Raw genomic sequence first — 19,903 nt, 5'->3', positions numbered from 1 at the left:
AGCTATTTTGGGTTTGCTTGATAAAGCATAGGAGAACCATCAATTTTCTTCCATCATCTTATACAAGAGTTGACGGTGCATAAGAAATCATACACGTCGCTATACGGGAAAAAAAGAAAAATACGATGAAATTCTCAATGCTCTTGTTCCTTGTGTTAGTGGTCTGTCACCATTTGAAATATGGATGCGCTTCCCCGAAATGGGACATCTTATAACAAGTGATTATGATAAGGTGTGTATTGATCTAACAAGATAAATTTTACGGGAAACATTTTTTCCACTTAGGAGTAGGCCACCTCAAAATCCATCTACATGAATCATGTGTATTGGGAGAATTTCAAAACCAAAAAATTTTGTTCAGGTTTATTTGAAACCAGAATGTCCTATACCAAAGACATCACCGGAGTGGACGACACATTTCACAAAAGATGTTGAAACTTGGTCGGATCATTTTCTAGAAAGGATGGAAGAGTTCACAAAGTTGAGCGATATTGAAAGAGAATCTGTTGGTTCTAAGTGTTGGCAGCAATTTTGGTAAAACAAAGAGTGTTCACAAGATATTGTATGTGATGTCTTAACATAAGATATCTGTGTACCTGCTGAAGTTTAAAAACATAATTATGCAGGATTGTTTTAGGATGTCATACACGATGTCATGACATTTGATATTATGTAACTGCTGGAAATTATAAAAGGAATTATGCAATTATGCAGGATTGTTCCAAGATGTCAGACCCGATGTCATGACATCCTGTACACAGAACATTCAGGGTGAATGTTATGTGCTATGTGATTGCACATTTAATGGCAATCTATGTATGATTGAAGATTTGATTTACAGGCGCATTCAATCATTGATTACAACCTGATTTACTTATTTTCCAAAGAGATCTAACCAGCTGTCATGAGAAGATTTAATTGGAAAATAGTTTTAGGGTTTTCAAGATGTCCAAGCCCAGCTGAAAGCTTCTATAAAAAAGGACTTGGAAAACCTGATTTAACACATAACCAATACTGAGCGAAATATTGAGAGAGAGCAAGGGTTTGTATCTTGCTTAGTCGTAAGACTTGTAAGCCATTCAAGTCATCCATAGATGATTGAGTTAGTTTGATTTTTAGGTTGTAATTTGTCACTCTAAGCTTGTAAGCAAGAGTGTGTGTCTACTTGATCAAAGCTGTTAAGCAAGATCAAGTGTGTGTCTACTTGATCAAAGTTGTTAAGAAAGATCAAGTGTGTGTCTACTTGATTAAAACTGAAATTCTAGTTAACAGACTTTCGATGTCATACGGGATGTTATGACATCTAATTATGCGCAGACTAGTATTATGCAGAACTTAAAAAGTAAGTGCAGTAAATAACACAAGGAATTGTTTACCCAGTTCGGTGTCACACACACCTACGTCTGGGGGCTACCAAGCCAGGGAGGAAATCCACTATTAGTAGTATTAATTCAGACCTTAAACCAACTGTTTAACTCTATCACTTAATACCTACCCAATGCAATTTCAATCTTACTCTAAGATCAGAGTTCCTACTCACTCCCCCTCAATCACCTCAGTGATTACAACCTTTAATTATATTAAAGTTTATAGTGAAGTCACACTTCAAACAACTCTTGATTGTGCTTAACAGCTTTAATCAAGATACACAGCACTCACGCTTAAAAGCTTAGAGTGACACAACACTTACAACTCAATGAACACCCTAGTCCAATGCAATCATCTAGGTGATAATTGCTTGGCTCACAAGATACACCTAATACAAGACACACACAAAAATACAGCAGTGAAGTAAATGGAACAATAAAATCTTCACGCCTAAAATCCCCGAGTTCTGAATGAAGGATTGCCATCCTTTTATATTGCAGCACTTGGGCCTTGTACTTGTATTTCCTGAAATTAAGGTCAAGCAAGTTAACCTAATTTCCACATATTAGGGTACTAACAAATAGGCTATTTGTTAGGTTCATTAATTGTAGCTCAGTTGTTAGTCTCCTGGATTTTAGCTCAGCTGTTGAATTCCTGAAGAATAGCCTGAGAAAAATGTTGAAACAGAAAAACTAACCAATCTACAATTTAGCATATGCTGTCAGGAATGAATGTCACAACATTCAGTTTGACGTCCAAGGCATGGACCATATGCTAAGTCTGTTATTTTCCTGAAAACAGACTGTACAAATTTGTTGTACTGTAAAGGACCAATCCGTCCATACTTCAGTATCAGCTTACATTAATAAATGTCAAAACATCCAATTTGACATTTACACAATTAGCCTTATGCCAGGTGTGTTATCCTCCTGAAGAACAGACTGAGATACATACTGAAATGTAGCAGAAAACCAACCTGCCTATTATTCAGTATCTGCTGTCAATGATGAATGTCATAACATCCAGTTTGACATTCAGATAGTAGGCCTTGTGCCAGGTTTGTTATTCTCTTGATAAACAGACTGAAAATAAATACTGAGTTATAACAGAACACCCATTGTTCTATTCCTCAGTATCTGCTGTCAGGGATGAATGTCATAACATCTAGTTTGACATTTAGTAGATCCTGTATTAGCTAAACCTGCAACATACTACTCAAGTGTGTCATGACATCAGTCAAGACATCAGAGTACAATTAGATGATCTAACACAAAATGCAGCTAATCAAACATCTCCAAAGCAGGTCATGACATCAGTCAAGACATTAGAGTACAACTAGTATTTTACCATAAACTACAGCCAATCAAACATCTACAAACTCCCCCTTTGGCAAATTTTTGGCTAAAACACTTTGGCATCACAACAGAGTACACAGCAGCGGAAAACACACATCTAGCAGGAAAACAAACTTAGCTAATACACTCAGAGCAGTAGCACACTCAACACACATAGAAGTTAAATAAGAACTTCACATATCAGCACCCACACAGAAGTTAAATAAAAACTTCTACCAGCATCGCACACATAGAAGTTAAATAAAAACTTCTAATAGCAGCACACACTCACACACTCACACTCATAGAAGTGGAACATCAGCTGCAGCACAACCTCTGGATTAGAGGATCTTCAATATCTGTTTAGCAAGAAAATAATCTGTTGTCCTGGGGCATCACAGGTGTTACTCCCCTTTTTTGTCAAAAATGTTGCCAAAGCAACACTTTAAATTACAGACCAAAATAAACAGAATTACACAAATGACAGAACCACAATCTTGATTTTACTTCATAGTTTCAATCAAGAATAATCCCTCTTGATCTTGCTTTACAGCTTTGATCAAGACACCACCCACTTGATCTTGCTTCACAGCTTTGATCAAGTAGTCACACACTCTTGCTTTACAGCAAGTACGCCCATATCAGATGCCATGACTTTGAGTCTGACATCTTGAACCACTCCTGCATGAACACTTTCTTGAAGTCCAGCAGACACATAGGCTGTCCCATGTTAGGATATCCCCTTAACATCTTGTTACCACACTTGCAGCAAGTAACATAGATGTGAGCTGTTGTCCAGTCATAGCACACTTTCAATTGTTTAATAGGTTGAGATATTAAACAATACATCCCAAACGTCATTGGTTGCTATAAATCCTCAAAGAGGCATATTCCCAATTTGCCCCTTAAATTTTCAATTTGAGTAGCATCCAGAGCCTTTGTGAATATGTCAGCAAGTTGTAGTTCAGTGGCTACATGTTCCAAGGTAATCACTTTGTCTTCCACCAGATCTCTGATGAAGTGATGTCTGATGTCAATATGTTTGGTCCTGCTGTGTCGGATGGGATTCTTGGAGATATTGATGGCACTGAGATTGTCACAGAACAATGTCATGACATTCTGAGAGACATTGTACTCAGTAAGCATCTGTTTCATCCACACCAGTTGGGAACAACTGCTTCCAACTGCTATGTACTCAGCCTCAGCAGTGGACAGTGATACACATTTCTGTTTCTTGCTGAACCATGATATGAGATTGTTTCCCAAGAAGAAACATCCTCCTGAAGTGCTTTTTCTGTCATCAGCACTCCCAGCCCAATCAACATCACAATACCCAGATAAGACAGGCTCAGAGCCATGAGAGTATAGCATACCATAGTCACAAGTCCCATTGACATACTTGAGAATCCTCTTGACTTGATTTAAGTGGCTCACTTTGGGTTCTGCTTGGTATCTAGCACACACACCAACTGCATAGGAAATATCAGGTCTACTGGCAGTTAGGTATAGTAGACTACCTATCATGCTTCTATACAAGCATTGATCAACACTGGGACCTCCATCATCTTTGGTTAACTTTAAATGAGTAGGTGCAAGAGTTCTTTTGTGCCTAGCATTATCCATACCAAACTTCTTAACTATGTTTTTGGCATATTTGCTTTGGGAGAGAAACATAGAATCCTCCATTTGGTTAACTTGCATTCCAAGAAAATAAGTCAATTCCCCAACCAGACTCATTTCAAACTCAGATTGCATCTGGTGAACAAAATGTTTCACCATTTGCTCTGACATTCCACCAAAGACAATATCATCCACATAAATTTGGGCAATCATGATTTTGCCATCTTTATCCTTCACAAACAAGGTCTTATCTATCCCACCCTTTTTGTACCCATGAGAGGTCAAAAATTCAGTCAACCTTTCATACCAAGCTCTAGGTGCTTGCTTCAACCCATACAAGGCTTTCCTCAACTTGTATACATGTTTAGGCAGGGTAGGATCACGGAACCCTTTAGGTTGTTCCACATAGACTTCTTCATTCAAGTAGCCATTTAAAAAGGCACTCTTCACATCCATTTGGAACAATTTGAACTTCAGAATGCAGGCCACACCTAACAGCAATCTGATTGACTCAAGTCTAGCAACAGGTGCAAACGTCTCATCAAAATCAACCCCTTCAACTTGAGTATATCCTTGAGCCACTAGTCTTGCTTTATTCCTAGTTATTACTCCTTTCTCATCAAACTTGTTCTTGTAAATCCACTTGGTACCAATGATGTTAGTCCCTTCAGGTCGTGGAACTAGCTCCCATACTTCATTCCTTTTAAACTGCTCCAGTTCATCTTGCATGGCATTGATCCAATATTCATCAGTCAGGGCTTCTTTCACATTTTTTGGTTCAACCTTGGATACAAAACAGGCATTTGAGCCAATTTCCCTTGATCTGGTAGTCACACCACTATTGGGATCCCCTATGATAAGATCCTTAGGGTGGTCTTTCTGAATTCTGATAGACGACACTTTGGTGGATGCATCTACCTCACATTCAGGAGGAGTCTCCTGTACTTCTTCAGACTTGACTGGTATGTCTATTGAAGTATCAAGGAATGTTCCAACATCCTCTACGACATTGACTCCTTCCTCTTTATCATCCATAATAACGTTTATGGATTCCATCAGGACATTGGTCCTGGAGTTGAATACTCTGTAGGCTCTACTGTTAGTTGAGTATCCTAGGAATATCCCCTCATCACTTTTGGGGTCCATTTTCCTTCTTTGTTCACGATCTGGAAGAATGTAACATCTGCTTCCAAAGATATGAAAGTACTTCACAGTGGGTTTTCTGCCTTTCCATATTTCATACAGAGTGGACGAGGTTCCTTTTCTCAAGGTAACTCTATTGTGAACATAGCAAGTTGTATTCATAGCTTCATCCCAAAAGTGCATAGGGAGCTTCTTTGCATGAATCATAGCTCTGGTGGATTCTTGAATAGTTCTGTTTTTCCTTTCAACTATCCCATTTTGCTGAGGAGTTATAGGAGAGGAAAACTCATGACTTATTCCTTCAGACGAGAAAAACTCATCAAACTTGGAATTCTTAAACTCCGTCCCATGATCACTCCTAATTCGGACAACACAACTATCCTTTTCCCTTTGAAGTCTGATGCACAGTTCTTTGAAGACATCAAATGCATCTGACTTTTCTCTGATGAAGCTTATCCAAGTGTATCTAGAATGGTCATCAACAACCACATAGGCATACCTCTTTCCACCCAGACTCTCAACCTGCATAGGTCCCATTAAGTCCATGTGCAAAAGTTCCAGAGTTTTGGATGTTGTAGGATGTCCCAGCTTAGGATGTGACATCTTGGTTTGCTTGCCAACCTGGCATTCTCCACAGACTCTTCCTTCATCAATAAGCAGCTTTGGAATTCCTCTAACTGCTTCCTTGGATATGATCTTTTTCATTCCCCTTAAGTGGAGATGCCCAAGATGTCTATGCCACAACTTCACTTCCTGTTCTTCCTTGGCTGAGGAGCAAATTGTGGAGTAGTTTGAGACTTTAGGTTCCCACAGATAACAGTTATCTTTGGATCTGGATCCTCTCATAACTTCCTGATTATCTCCATTCGTCACAACACATAGCTCCTTAGTGAACTGAACATAGAACCCTTGATCACACAACTGGCTTATGCTGATGAGATTAGCAGTTAGTCTTTTTACTAACAGCACATTATTCAGTTCTGGAACTCCAGAGCTGTCCAACTTACCCACACCTTTGATTTTTCCTTTAGCACCATCACCAAAGGTCACATAACTGATAGTGTGAGGTTGTATATCCACCAATAAATTCTCCATACCAGTCATATGTCTTGAGCAGCCACTATCAAAGTACCAATCTTCTCTGGTAGAAGCCCTTAGAGCTGTATGAGCTAACCTAGCAAACCATTGTCGTTTCTTGATGGGGGCATTATGCTTATATGCCTTATGCTTAGGTCTGACATAAGGGGTTTGGTTAGGATAACCATGCAGTCTGTAGCAGAAGGATTTTATATGACCAAACCTACCACAGTAGTGACATCTCCATCTTTGGAATTTCTGCTTCTGATGGTTACTCATCCTGGTTCCCTGATGTTGAGACATTGGGTGTGATCTCCGCTTGAATTTCTGAACTTTAGCCTTTGAGCGTTTGAGTTCAGCTAAGGATTTCTTCACAAAGCCTAAACCAGACATGGTTCCTGACTTCTGTCCCACCTTTAGGATCTCTTCCAGGGTGTCCGTTCCTTTATTCAGCATTCTGATGGATTTTGTCATTTGATCTAGCTTGGAGGTCAGCAAGGTTATCTCACCATTTAGACCATCTATGACTGTCAGATGCTTCTGTTTCTCATCCTCCAGCTCCTTGATGAGTTTCTTCTGCTTTTCTCCTTGTACCCGTACTTCTTCACTTTTGACACATAGCTCTTTATATGATGCAGCAAGTTCATCAAAGGTCGGTTCATCTCCACTTGAGTCATCATCAGTGGCACAAACACTAGTTAGTGCAGTGACATGTTTGGCAGATTCTCCTTCAGATTCACTCTCAGAGTCTCCTTCAGACCATGTGACAGATAGCCCTTTCTTTTGCATCTTGAGGTAAGTAGGGCATTCAGCTCTAACGTGTCCAAGACCTTCACATCCATGACACTGGATTCCCTTGCCTTGGTTGAACTTTTCTTCAAAAGTTGATCTTTTCTTGATGTCAGACGAGATGTTCTTGACATTTGGTTTACCTTTTTGATCAATCTTCTTTACGAACTTGTTGAACTGTCTTCCAAGCATGGCTATGGCTTCTGATATGCTTTCATCACCTCCAGTACTTCCTGCTTCTGAATCCTCTTCTGTGTTTGATACAAAAGCTACGCTTTTGTTCTTCTTTTCAACATTCTCGCACAAGCCCATTTCAAAGGTTTGAAGAGAACCAATGAGCTCATCCACCTTCATATTGCAGATCTCCTGAGCCTCTTCTATAGCAGTGACCTTCATGGCAAATCTCTTAGGTAATGACCTGAGAATCTTTCTTACAAGTTTCTCTTCAGCCATTTTCTCACCTAAGCCACTAGAGGTGTTGGCAATTTCAAGAATATTCATGTGGAAGTCATGAATAGTCTCATCCTCTTTCATCCTCAGATTTTCAAACTTGGTGGTCAGCATCTGAAGTTTAGACATCCTCACTTTGGAGGTACCTTCATGAGTTATCTTGAGGGTATCCCAAACTTCCTTAGCCAACTCACAGTGGTGCACGAGTCCGAAGATGTTCTTACTTATTCCATTGAATAATGCATTCAAGGCCTTAGAATTTCCAAGGGCTAATGCCTCTTGCTCCTTGTCCCACTCTTCTTCAGGAATTTGCACACTGACTCCATCTTTACCTGTCTTCGTTGGATGTTCCCATCCTTTGCTGACAGCTCTCCAGACTTTGCTATCTAGAGACCTTAAGAAGGCTATCATACGAGGCTTCCAGTCATCATAGTTAGAACCATCCAACATGGGTGGTCTATTTGAGTATCCTACATCCTTGTCCATGGTACTAGAAAGTAATTTCCCTAGATCTCACCCAGAAATTAACAGGCAGGGTGCCTGCCCTGATGCCAATTGAAATTCTAGTTAACAGACTTTCGATGTCATACGGGATGTTATGACATCTAATTATGCGCAGACTAGTATTATGCAGAACTTAAAAAGTAAGTGCAGTAAATAACACAAGGAATTGTTTACCCAGTTCGGTGTCACACACACCTACGTCTGGGGGCTACCAAGCCAGGGAGGAAATCCACTATTAGTAGTATTAATTCAGACCTTAAACCAACTGTTTAACTCTATCACTTAATACCTACCCAATGCAATTTCAATCTTACTCTAAGATCAGAGTTCCTACTCACTCCCCCTCAATCACCTCAGTGATTACAACCTTTAATTATATTAAAGTTTATAGTGAAGTCACACTTCAAACAACTCTTGATTGTGCTTAACAACTTTAATCAAGATACACAGCACTCACGCTTAAAAGCTTAGAGTGACATAACACTTACAACTCAATGAACACCCTAGTCCAATGCAATCATCTAGGTGATAATTGCTTGGCTCACAAGATACACCTAATACAAGACACACACAAAAATACAGTAGTGAAGTAAATGGAACAATAAAATCTTCACGCCTAAAATTCCCGAGTTCTGAATGAAGGATTACCATCCTTTTATATTGCAGCACTTGGGCCTTGTACTTGTATTTCCTGAAATTAAGGTCAAGCAAGTTAACCTAATTTCCACATATTAGGGTACTAACAAATAGGCTATTTGTTAGGTTCATTAATTGTAGCTCAGTTGTTAGTTTCCTGGATTTTAGCTCATCTGTTGAATTCCTGAAGAATAGCCTGAGAAAAATGCTGAAACAGAAAAACTAACCAACCTACAATTTAGCATATTCTGTCAGGAATGAATGTCACAACATTCAGTTTGACGTCCAAGGCATGGACCATATGCTAAGTCTGTTATTTTCCTGAAAACAGACTGTACAAATTTGTTGTACTGTAAAGGACCAATCCGTCCATACTTCAGTATCAACTTACATTAATAAATGTCAAAACATCCAATTTGACATTTACACAATTAGCCTTATGCCAGGTGTGTTATCCTCCTGAAGAACAGACTGAGATACATACTGAAATGTAGCAGAAAACCAACCTGCCTATTATTCAGTATCTGCTGTCAATGATGAATGTCATAACATCCAATTTGACATTCAGATAGTAGGCCTTGTGCCAGGTCTGTTATTCTCTTGATAAACAGACTAAAAATAAATACTGAGTTATAACAGAACACCCACTATTCTATTCCTCAGTATCTGCTGTCAGGGATGAATGTCATAACATCTAGTTTGACATTCAGTAGATCATGTATTAGCTAAACCTGCAGCATACTACTCAAGTGTGTCATGACATCAGTCAAGACATCAGAGTACAGTTAGATGATCTAACACAAAATGCAGCTAATCAAACATCTCCAAAGCAGGTCATGACATCAGTTAAGACATTAGAGTACAGCTAGTGTTTTACCATAAACTGCAGCCAATCAAACATCTACAGAAACTGTGAAGTAAAATCAAGTGTGTGTTATTGAAAAGTGTTTTCTTTTCACAAGGAATTGTTGTTTAAAATCACAGGTGTGATTGAGGGGGAGTGAGTGGGTTCTCATATCTAAGAGTGCTTAGGTAGAAATTGCACGGGTAGAGATTAGGTGAGAAAGACTGTAACTTGTTGAAGTGTACTGAGAGTCTTTGAACTGATTCTATTTAGTGGATTTCCTTCCTGGCTTGGTAGCCCCCAGACGTAGGTGAGTTGCACCGAACTGGGTTAACAATTGCTTGTGTCATTTGCATTACCATTCTTTATCTTTACCCTGTTTGTGTTACTCAGATATTAGTGTCGTGACATTACCTTCGACATCTCATATCTGATACCAGAATTTCAATTGGTATCAGAGCAGGCAACCTGCTCTGGTTTTGGGTGAGATCTAGGGACAGTACTTTCTGGTACTATGGAGAGAGATGGAGGATCTGTTCACAGGCCACCAATTTTGGATGGATCTAACTATGACTATTGGAAACCTAGAATGGTAGCTTTCCTAAAATCTCTTAATAACAAGGCTTGGAAGGTTGTGTTAACAGGTTGGGAACATCCAGTAATTACTAAGGAAGGGGAAGCCACTACTGATAAGAAGCCTGAAGAACAATGGTCCAAGGAGGAGGAGGATCTAGCCCTTGGAAACTCTAAAGCATTGAATGCCATATTCAATGGAGTAGACAAGAATATCTTCAGATTGGTAAATAACTGTGAGGTGGCTAAAGATGCTTGGGACATTCTCAAAACCACTCATGAAGGCACCTCTAGAGTAAAGATGTCTAGACTACAGCTGCTCACTACCAAGTTTGAAAATTTAAGGATGAAAGAAGATGAAAATATCCATGAATTTCACATGAATATCCTTGAAATTGCCAATGCCTCTGGAGCTTTGGGAGAGAAGATGTCAGATGAGAAGCTAGTAAGTAAAATACTCAGGTCACTCCCCAAGAGATTTACTATGAAGGTGACAACCATAGAAGAATCTCAAGACATCTCAAATATGAGAGTTGATGAGCTAATTGGATCCCTCCAAACATTTGAGATGGGAATAGGAGATGGATCTGAAAAGAAAGCCAAAAGCATAGCCTTCATGTCAAACACTGTAGGGAAGACGAGGAAGGTGGTCAAGAGATTGATGAAGATCTGGCAAATGAGGTAGCAATGCTGGGAAGACAGTTCAACAGACTCATGAAAAAGAGGGATGTAAGATCTAAGGCAAATGTCAAGAACATCGCATCTGACATCAGTAAATCCAACAATATTGGAAGAAGATCAAGGCCAGAAGAAAAGCCCAAAGAAGGAAAAGGAGTTCAGTGCTATGAATGTGATGGGTATGGTCACATTAAAACTGAATGTGGGGGCTATCTCAAGAAACAGAAGAGGAGTTTTGCTGCCCCTTGGTCTGATGGAAGTGAAATAGAAGAAGCTGCAAATCATGGGACTGCATTGACAGGAAGATGGGGTTCTGATGAGGAGACAAGTGATGATGAAGTAACCTTTGAAGAGCTGGCCACTACCTACAGAGAGTTGTGTCATAAAAGTGCAGAAGTGTGCAAACAAGTTGAAAACCAGAAGAAAGTGATAGCTCAGCTGGAAAGTGAAAAGGGGGAACATGTGGAAACCATCTCCAAGTTGAAAACTGAAGTTGTACTCTTGAATTCCAAACTAGATGAGATGACCAAGTATGTAAGAATGCTTAACAATGGATCTGACATCTTAGACAAGATTCTCCAGACTGGTCAACCAACAGGGGATAAATCTGGTATTGGGTTCAATGAATCTAGGGCTGATAGCAGTTACAAAAATGGCAAATTTAAATCCAAACCTAAGTGCAGCCATATTGATAACAAACCTGCAATGTCACATCACATGTCACAACATCAGAAGGGAAGACAGCAGAAAGGGAAACATCAAAGATGGATATGCCATTATTGTGGAAAACTTGGCCATCTGAAGCCCTTCTGCTATAAGTTGTATGGTTATCCTAGCTCTGTTCATTATCAGACTCACCATCAACCAAGACCCAACCATCACAGGCCAGTCAACAAGAAGCTATGGGTTCCCAAGACTAAAGTTTCAAGTCTAATAGCTCACACTTCCTTCAGAGTTTCAGCCAAAGAAGATTGGTATTTTGACAGTGGTTACTCCAGACACATGACTGGAAACAAAAACCTGCTAACTGGACTTCATACCCATGCCACAAGTTATGTAACCTTTGGTGATGGAGCAAAGGGTGAAATCAAAGGAATTGGTAAGCTTGATTGCCCTGGAGTTCCTAACCTTGATAATGTCCTACTTGTTAAAGGATTAACTGTTAATCTAATAAGCATCAGTCAACTGTGTGACCAAGGTCTAAATGTAAACTTCACTAAAACTGAATGTCTGATTACTAACAAGGAAAATGGAGTGATCATGAAAGGAGTTAGGTCTAAAGACAACTGCTACATATGGAGTTCTCAAGAAACTGGTTACTCTTCAAAGTGTACCTTGTCCAAAGGGGAAGAAGTGAAAATATGGCATCAAAGATTAGGCCATCTGCATCTTAAAGGTATGAAGAGGATCATATCTGTTGAAGTTGTTAGAGGAATTCCCAACTTGAAGATTGATGAAGGAAAAATCTGTGGAGAATGTCAGATTGGAAAATAGACAAGGATGTCACACCAGAAGCTCAGACATGACATCACTACCAACGTCTTGGAACTCCTCCATATGGATTTAATGGGACCCATGCAAGTGGAAAGCCTTGGTGGGAAGAAGTATGCATATGTAGTGGTAGATGACTTCTCCAGATACACCTGGATCAATTTCATAAGAGAAAAATATGATGTGTTTGAAGTCTTCAAGGAGCTTTGTCTAAAACTACAAAGAGAAAAGGAAAGTCATGTCATCAAAATTAGAAGTGATCATGGGAAGGAATTTGAGAACAGCAAATTTGCTGAATTTTATTCTTCAAAAGGAATTCATCATGAGTTCTCATCTCCCATTACTCCCCAACAAAATGGTGTGGTGGAAATAAAATATAGAACTCTTCAAGAATAAGCCAGAGCTATGATTCATGCTAAGAAATTGCCCTACCATTTTTGGGCTGAAGCCATGAACACAGCCTGCTATGTTCACAACAGAGTGACATTGAAGAAAGGGACTCCCATAACCCTATATGAAGTCTGGAAAGGAAGAAGACCTACAGTCAAATACTTCCATGTATTTGGTAGTAAATGTTATATCTTGGCTTATCGTGAGCAAAGAAGGAAGATGGATCCCAAAAGTGATGAGGGAATATTTCCGGGCTATTCAACAAACAGCAGAGCTTACAGGGTCTTTAATTCCAGAACTAATGTATTGATGGAATCCATTAATGTTGTGGTTGATGACCAACAGACTGATGTCACAGACGATGTCGAGACATCTCTGAATGATTCCCCAGTTGACTTCTCAGACAAAAATAAGGAAAGTGAACCTCCTCAAGCTGAACCTGAAGATGACAAAATCAACAAGGGACCCTCTATCAGAATTCAGAAGGATCATCCAAAAGATCTTATTATAGGAGATCCAAATAAAGGGGTCACTACTAGAGCAAGGGAAGTGATCTCACATGGCTGCTTTGTGTCAAAGATTGAACCTAGGAATGTCAAGGAAGCCTTGACTGATGAGTTCTGGATCAATGCCATGCAGGAGGAGTTAGGTCAATTCAAGAGGAATGAAGTATGGGAACTGGTTCCTAGACCTGAAGGAGTAAATGTCATAGGTACAAAGTGGGTATATAAGAATAAATCTGATGAACAAGGGGTTGTTACTAAAAACAAAGCAAGATTAGTAGCTCAAGGATATACTCAAGTTGAAGGAGTGGACATTGATTAAACATTTGCTCTTGTAGCTCGCCTTGAGTCCATTAGATTATTGCTTGGAGTGGCATGTATTCTGAAATTCAAACTGTTCCAAATGGATGTAAAAAGTGCCTTCTTGAATGGCTACTTAAATGAAGAAGTATATGTTGAACATCCTAAAGGATTCACAGATCCAAATCTTCCACAACATGTGTACAGATTGAAGAAACCCCTCTATGGGTTGAATAAAGCTCCCAGGGCTTGGCATGGAGACTCACAGTGTTCCTCACTAATAATGGATACAGGAAAGGAGGTATTGACAAAACTCTATTTGTGAAGAATGAAGGAGGGAAGCTCATGGTGGCACAAATATATGTAGATGACATTGTGTTTGGTGGGATGTCGGATCAGATGGTTGAACATTTTGTTAGATAAATGCAATCTGAGTTTGAGATGAGCCTTGTTGGAGAATTGACCTACTTTCTTGGGATACAAGTCAAGCAGATGGAAGAATCTATCTTTCTATCTCAAAACAAGTATGCCAAGAACATTGTTAAGAAGTTTGGCATGGAGAATGCAAGCCATAAAAGGACACCTGCTCCTACACATGTGAAAATCTCCAAAGATGAAAATGGTGTCAGTGTAGATCAAAGTCTATATAGAAGTATGATAGGTAATCTACTATATCTCACAGCAAGCACCCCTGACATTGCATTTGCTGTAGGTGTTTGTGCTAGGTATCAAGCTGAACCAAAAGTCAGTCACATAAACCAAGTGAAGAGAATACTGAAATATGTCAATGGCACCAGTGACTATGGAATGTTATATACCCATGGATCTGGATCTATGCTGACTGGTTACTGTGATGCTGACTGGGCTGGAAATGCTGATGATAGGAAGAGAATATCAGGAGGATGTTTCTTCTTGGGGAACAATCTGATATCATGGTTTAGCAAGAAACAGAACTGTGTATCTCTATCCACTGCTGAAGCTGAATACATAACAGTTGGGAGTAGTTGTTCTCAACTGGTCTGGATGAAACAAATGTTATCTGAATACAATGTCACACAAGAAGTCATGACATTATATTGTGACAACCTGAGTGCTATAAATATTTCCAAAAATCCTATTCAGCACAACAGGACAAAGTACATTGATATTCGTCATCACTTCATTATAGAACTTGTGGACGAGAAGATCATAGCACTGGAGCATGTTACAACTAAAAAGCAATTAACTGACATATTTACCAAAGCTTTGGATGCCAATTAATTTGAATGTCTAAGAGGGAAATTAGGAATTTGTATTCATGAGAATCTATAGCAATCAAGGGGGTTTGTGGTTAATATCCCAGAGGATATTTCTGACAAAAATAGCATGGAGTTTTACAAAGTGGTTGTAAGAAGAAGATGTTACCTCCTCAGTGGAAATGGTTCTCCCTGTTTTGAAGACTGTGTGTTGTATGTGGTGATGAAGACTGTTCTGGTGTGGCTGTTGTGTGTGATGTTATGAAAGTTGGTTCCCCTGCTGTTTTGGCTACTTTGGATGCTGAAGAATTTATTGTTTTTTTTGAAATATGTGTAATTTATGGCAGTCCTTACTGATGCCTTTATGTAATATTTGGGCTCTTAATGAGTTCCATGGATTTCTCATTATCTCAGCTGTCACAGCTGTGTATGATGATGGTTTGTATCTCCTAACAATTATGTTTTAACATTTTATATGTTATGACATCTGTTGTGACATTCTCTGCTAGGCTAATTGACATTTATTTTGTCTAATTGGTCACCTTTGGTCAAAATTTTGACTAAAAAGGGGGAGAAGTGATTATGTGGAGATGTGTGGAGATGTATGTGGAGCTGTGTGGAGATGTATGTGCTGGTGTAGCTGAACAGATGAACAACTATTATTGAAGGAGATGTGTTTATTGTAAGACAAAATATTGTTATGTTTACAGATGTCAAAGGGGATGTCTGATGTTATGTGGTGCACAGGTGATGTTGGAGCAAATGTCAGAGGGTGACTCTGATTGTTACAAGTGTTGTTTTTACAAGTGCTGTTATTGTCAAAGGAGATGTCTGTATTGAACAGACTTAGGGGGAGAAGAAGTACCCTTGTGCATTTGTGTGTTTTACTAGTTGCTTCTATAACTAGTAATTCTGTGTTTGCTTCTGCTGCTGTTTAAACTGTTGTTTAACTGCTGATAGTTTTTCTTGTGAACAAAAAGGACAGATATATGTTTTAGCCAAAATTTGCCAAAGGGGGAGTTTGTTGGTTCTAAGTGTTGGCAACAATTTTGGTAAAACAAAGAGTGTTCACAAGATGTTGTATGTGATGTCTTAACATAAGATATTTGTGTACCTGCTGAATTTTAAAAACATAATTATGCAGGATTGTTTCAGGATGTCATACACATGTCATGACATCTGATATTATGTACCTGCTGGAAATTATAAAAGGAATTATGCAATTATGCAGGATTGTTCCAGGATGTTAGACCCGATGTCATGACATCCTGTACACAAAACATTAAGGGTGAATGTTATGTGTTATGTGATTGCGCATTTAATGGCAATCTATGTATGATTGAAGATCTGATTTGCAGGCGCATTCAATCATTGATTACAACCTGATTTAATTATTTTCCAAAGAGATCTAACAAGCTGTCATGAGAAGATTTAATTGGAAAATAGTTTTAGGGTTTTCAAGATGTCCAAGCCCAACTGAAAGCTTCTATAAAAAAGGGACTTGGAAAACCTGATTTAACACACAACCAATACTGAACGAAATATTGAGAGAGAGAAAGGGTTTGTGTCTTGTTTAGTCGTGAGACTTGTAAGCCATTCAAGACATCCATAGATGATTGAATTGGTCTGATTTGTGGGTTGTAATTTGTCACTCTAAGCTTGTAAGCAAGAGTGTGTGTCTACTTGATCAAAGTTGTTAAGCAAGATCAAGTGTGTGTCTACTTGATCAAAGATGTTAAGCAAGATCAAGTTTGTGTCTACTTGATTGAAACTGTGAAGTAAAATCAAGTGTGTGTTATTGAAAAGTGTTTTCTTTTCACAAGGAATTGTTGTTTAAAATCACAGGTGTGATTGAAGGGGAGTGAGTGGGTTCTCATATCTAAGAGTGCTTAGGTAGAAATTGCACGGGTAGAGATTAAGTGAGAAAGACTGTAACTTGTTGAAGTGTACTGAGAGTCTTTGAACTGATTCTATTTAGTGGATTTCCTTCCTGGCTTGGTAGCCCCCAGACGTAGGTGAGTTGCACCGAACTGGGTTAACAATTGCTTGTGTCTTTTGCATTACCATTATTTATCTTTATCCTGTTTGTGTTACTCAGATATTAGTGTCGTGACATTACCTTCGACATCTCATATCTGATGCCAGAATTTCAGAATCAAATAAGGAAAGGTCAGATCAGAGAATTTTGTTTTTAGGTAGTGACATGTGTTTTGATATATTTTAGTTTTTATCTAACAATGTAGCTCATTTTTTGTATGTAATATTGCCAATGATGTAATCTCAATACAATTGGAGACATACATAATGTGTAGTCTGCTTTAATGTTATAGAATTTGGGGGAAATTTTTGGACAAATTTTTGGTTGCAAAATTTTCCCCTGCATAACATATTGGTTCTGTATGAACAATGCTTTGGGTGAGTTCAAATATGCATCTCCGGACACACCCTATTTTAATTGTAAAAAACAAAACAGAGGATTTTAATTATAAACATCCTTATTTGGTAAAAAAAATAGTGTGTGTCTGGATATTTATATCATAAATATGCCTTGATGAAAGGATATTGTTTATAAGGTCCAAATTGATCTAAAACTTGTATAAATAGAGGTATCTCATGTTTTTTTTTACAAAAACACAACAAAACAGAATGAATACATATCCTCATCTTTCTTTTGTGTATTTCAATGGCGTAAACCCCCCACTTCAATATAGCGTCTCCGAGGACACACCTTTCATCGATCTGAAATTCAAATTGAATACACTCCTACAATATCCACAAAATCAGAGAATTATCAAGCTCGAGTATAGTTCACCCTCGATTGACGACAAATGGAAAATACGGTTCATCAAGGTTGAACTGTACACGGACGAGGTTATAAAGGTTATGTGGAATGCATTTTACCGTTACTCAACAAAGGATCCAATTGAAGTGGATGGGTCGATTGCAAGATCCGCCGAAGATATACTAAGGATGTTGCAACGTCCTAAACCACCCGTTTGTAATGATATGTAATATTAAATTTATGCTAATAACTATTTATGTAATGTTAAGTGTTTGAATGTTAATTTGTGTTATTTTTCCAAAATTCTGCAATTGTTTATGGTTTGACCTAACATAGCATATTCTGAAGATGTCTCTCCGTAAAACTCATTGAATTTTGAATCATGGGTTGTTACGGAGATGCACCTTCGGACTTACTCTAAGGTTAATATAGAGATGCATATCTAGACTCACCCTAAGGTTAATATGGAGATGCATCTCCAGACTAAATTTTGACAAAATAAGGGTGCCTCTCTAATTTGCGCTTAGGATTATAGACAAAAATGTGCATCCGAAAATGCATATCTGGATTCTAGGTGTAGTTATGACTTTTCACGATGGTGGAAGAATGCCTCATGGAGTCTAGAGAGAAATTCCATTAGAATTTGGAGATAATGGATAAAATTGGATTCAAACCACTTCCTTTGGGGAGTTTCTTAAAGCCCCATAAGAATTGCTATCACATCCTCGTGAAAAACCAAATATACCCCTAGAATCTAGAGATGCATCTCTAGATGCACCTTAAACACATTCGTTCCTGAGTCAGTCCCTAAGGCAATGCAATTTTTTTACATAAATACATCTTTGTGTAACTTACGAAGATACATCTCCGGATGCTGCTATAATAAAAAATGCACCAGGATTTTTCTCCTTCCTCACTCCTTAAAATGCTCTCTCAAACTCTCAACCTCTCAAGTCTGAAACTCTCTCAACTCATATTCTCTCAAAATCATTCAACTCGCTTCAAAGCTTCTTCCATCAACATTAATTCGATCAAAGAGCTCACTCAACATCAAACTAAACTCACATTTGGTAAGTTTATAATTTTTCTATAAAAATATATTTCTTTATACATTTGTAGAAATTGAACATTAGGTTATCTAATAAGTAGTTTAAATATATTATTGAAATCAGAAATGTGTTTGATAGGTAGTTTAAATTATCAGTGCATTTTTTGGATGTTGGCACAGACTGTATTTCCACCATTAACGTGCTTCTGAGGTGCAGAACCTTACGGAGATGCACCTCTGGAATTTTCCAACATTTCGATTACTAGAATCCGAAGACGCGTCTCCGAATTTGATCGGTCTGTGTTTTTTCGCTAGATATCATTGTGTTTCATATGTATAATGCTTCTGTGGTTTACTTAAAAGCATTATGGCTGATAAGCTAGATAGATTGAGGCACGACAGAGTTGCACAATATGCATCGACTTGGAGGGAAAGATCTTGATAAATGCAGGCACCTATCATTTTTAGCCTGGTTGATGCAGAGGCGTCAACTTTTGGGGCTCATGCATATCTTTCTTCATCTTCCCGTAGGATACAAGTCTTAACTACTTAAACACCAGTGGTTCCACAAGCACCTGAGGCACCCGAGGGATTTGGAGGAGGCCCATCAAACTTATCGTTGTTGCCTCTATACCCAAACCATACTACCAAACATGTCTGGGATAGAGAGGTAAAATTCAGTTGTATTCATTCTTTGAAATATTATATTTGTTATAATATTCAAAGTTTCCGATGATGATTTATTTTTCTGCAGGACCATGATGCTTTAAAATTCACCAACCATGGTCGGAAGCTTACAGGTCTGCTGCAGCCTAATGAGCATGGTTTCAGGATGCCGTGTAGCTATCTAGCCTGAGAGACATGTGCAGGATTGGTTATGTTAAGGTTAACCATAATATGTTGTCTGTGTTTCTAGAGAGATGCCACTTAGAGACGTCATCATTTCATCTTCCACATGGTGAGATGTCTATCACACTAGACATGTCTTGTGCATCCCGCATCTTCTGATCAAGGGGAGACTGTTAGACCACGACATTCTAGGTTTCGATTCCAAGAGAGGTTGTATACATAACAACTGCATAATGTAAAACAGGTTTCTAGTGATGACGAGAAGGTTATGCAGCATAAAGCATATGCT

This window comes from Lathyrus oleraceus, chromosome 2 (genome assembly GCF_024323335.1).
Source record: "Lathyrus oleraceus cultivar Zhongwan6 chromosome 2, CAAS_Psat_ZW6_1.0, whole genome shotgun sequence".
In the NCBI taxonomy this organism is placed as follows: domain Eukaryota; kingdom Viridiplantae; phylum Streptophyta; class Magnoliopsida; order Fabales; family Fabaceae; genus Lathyrus; species Lathyrus oleraceus.
This window is presented reverse-complemented; position numbering follows the sequence as displayed.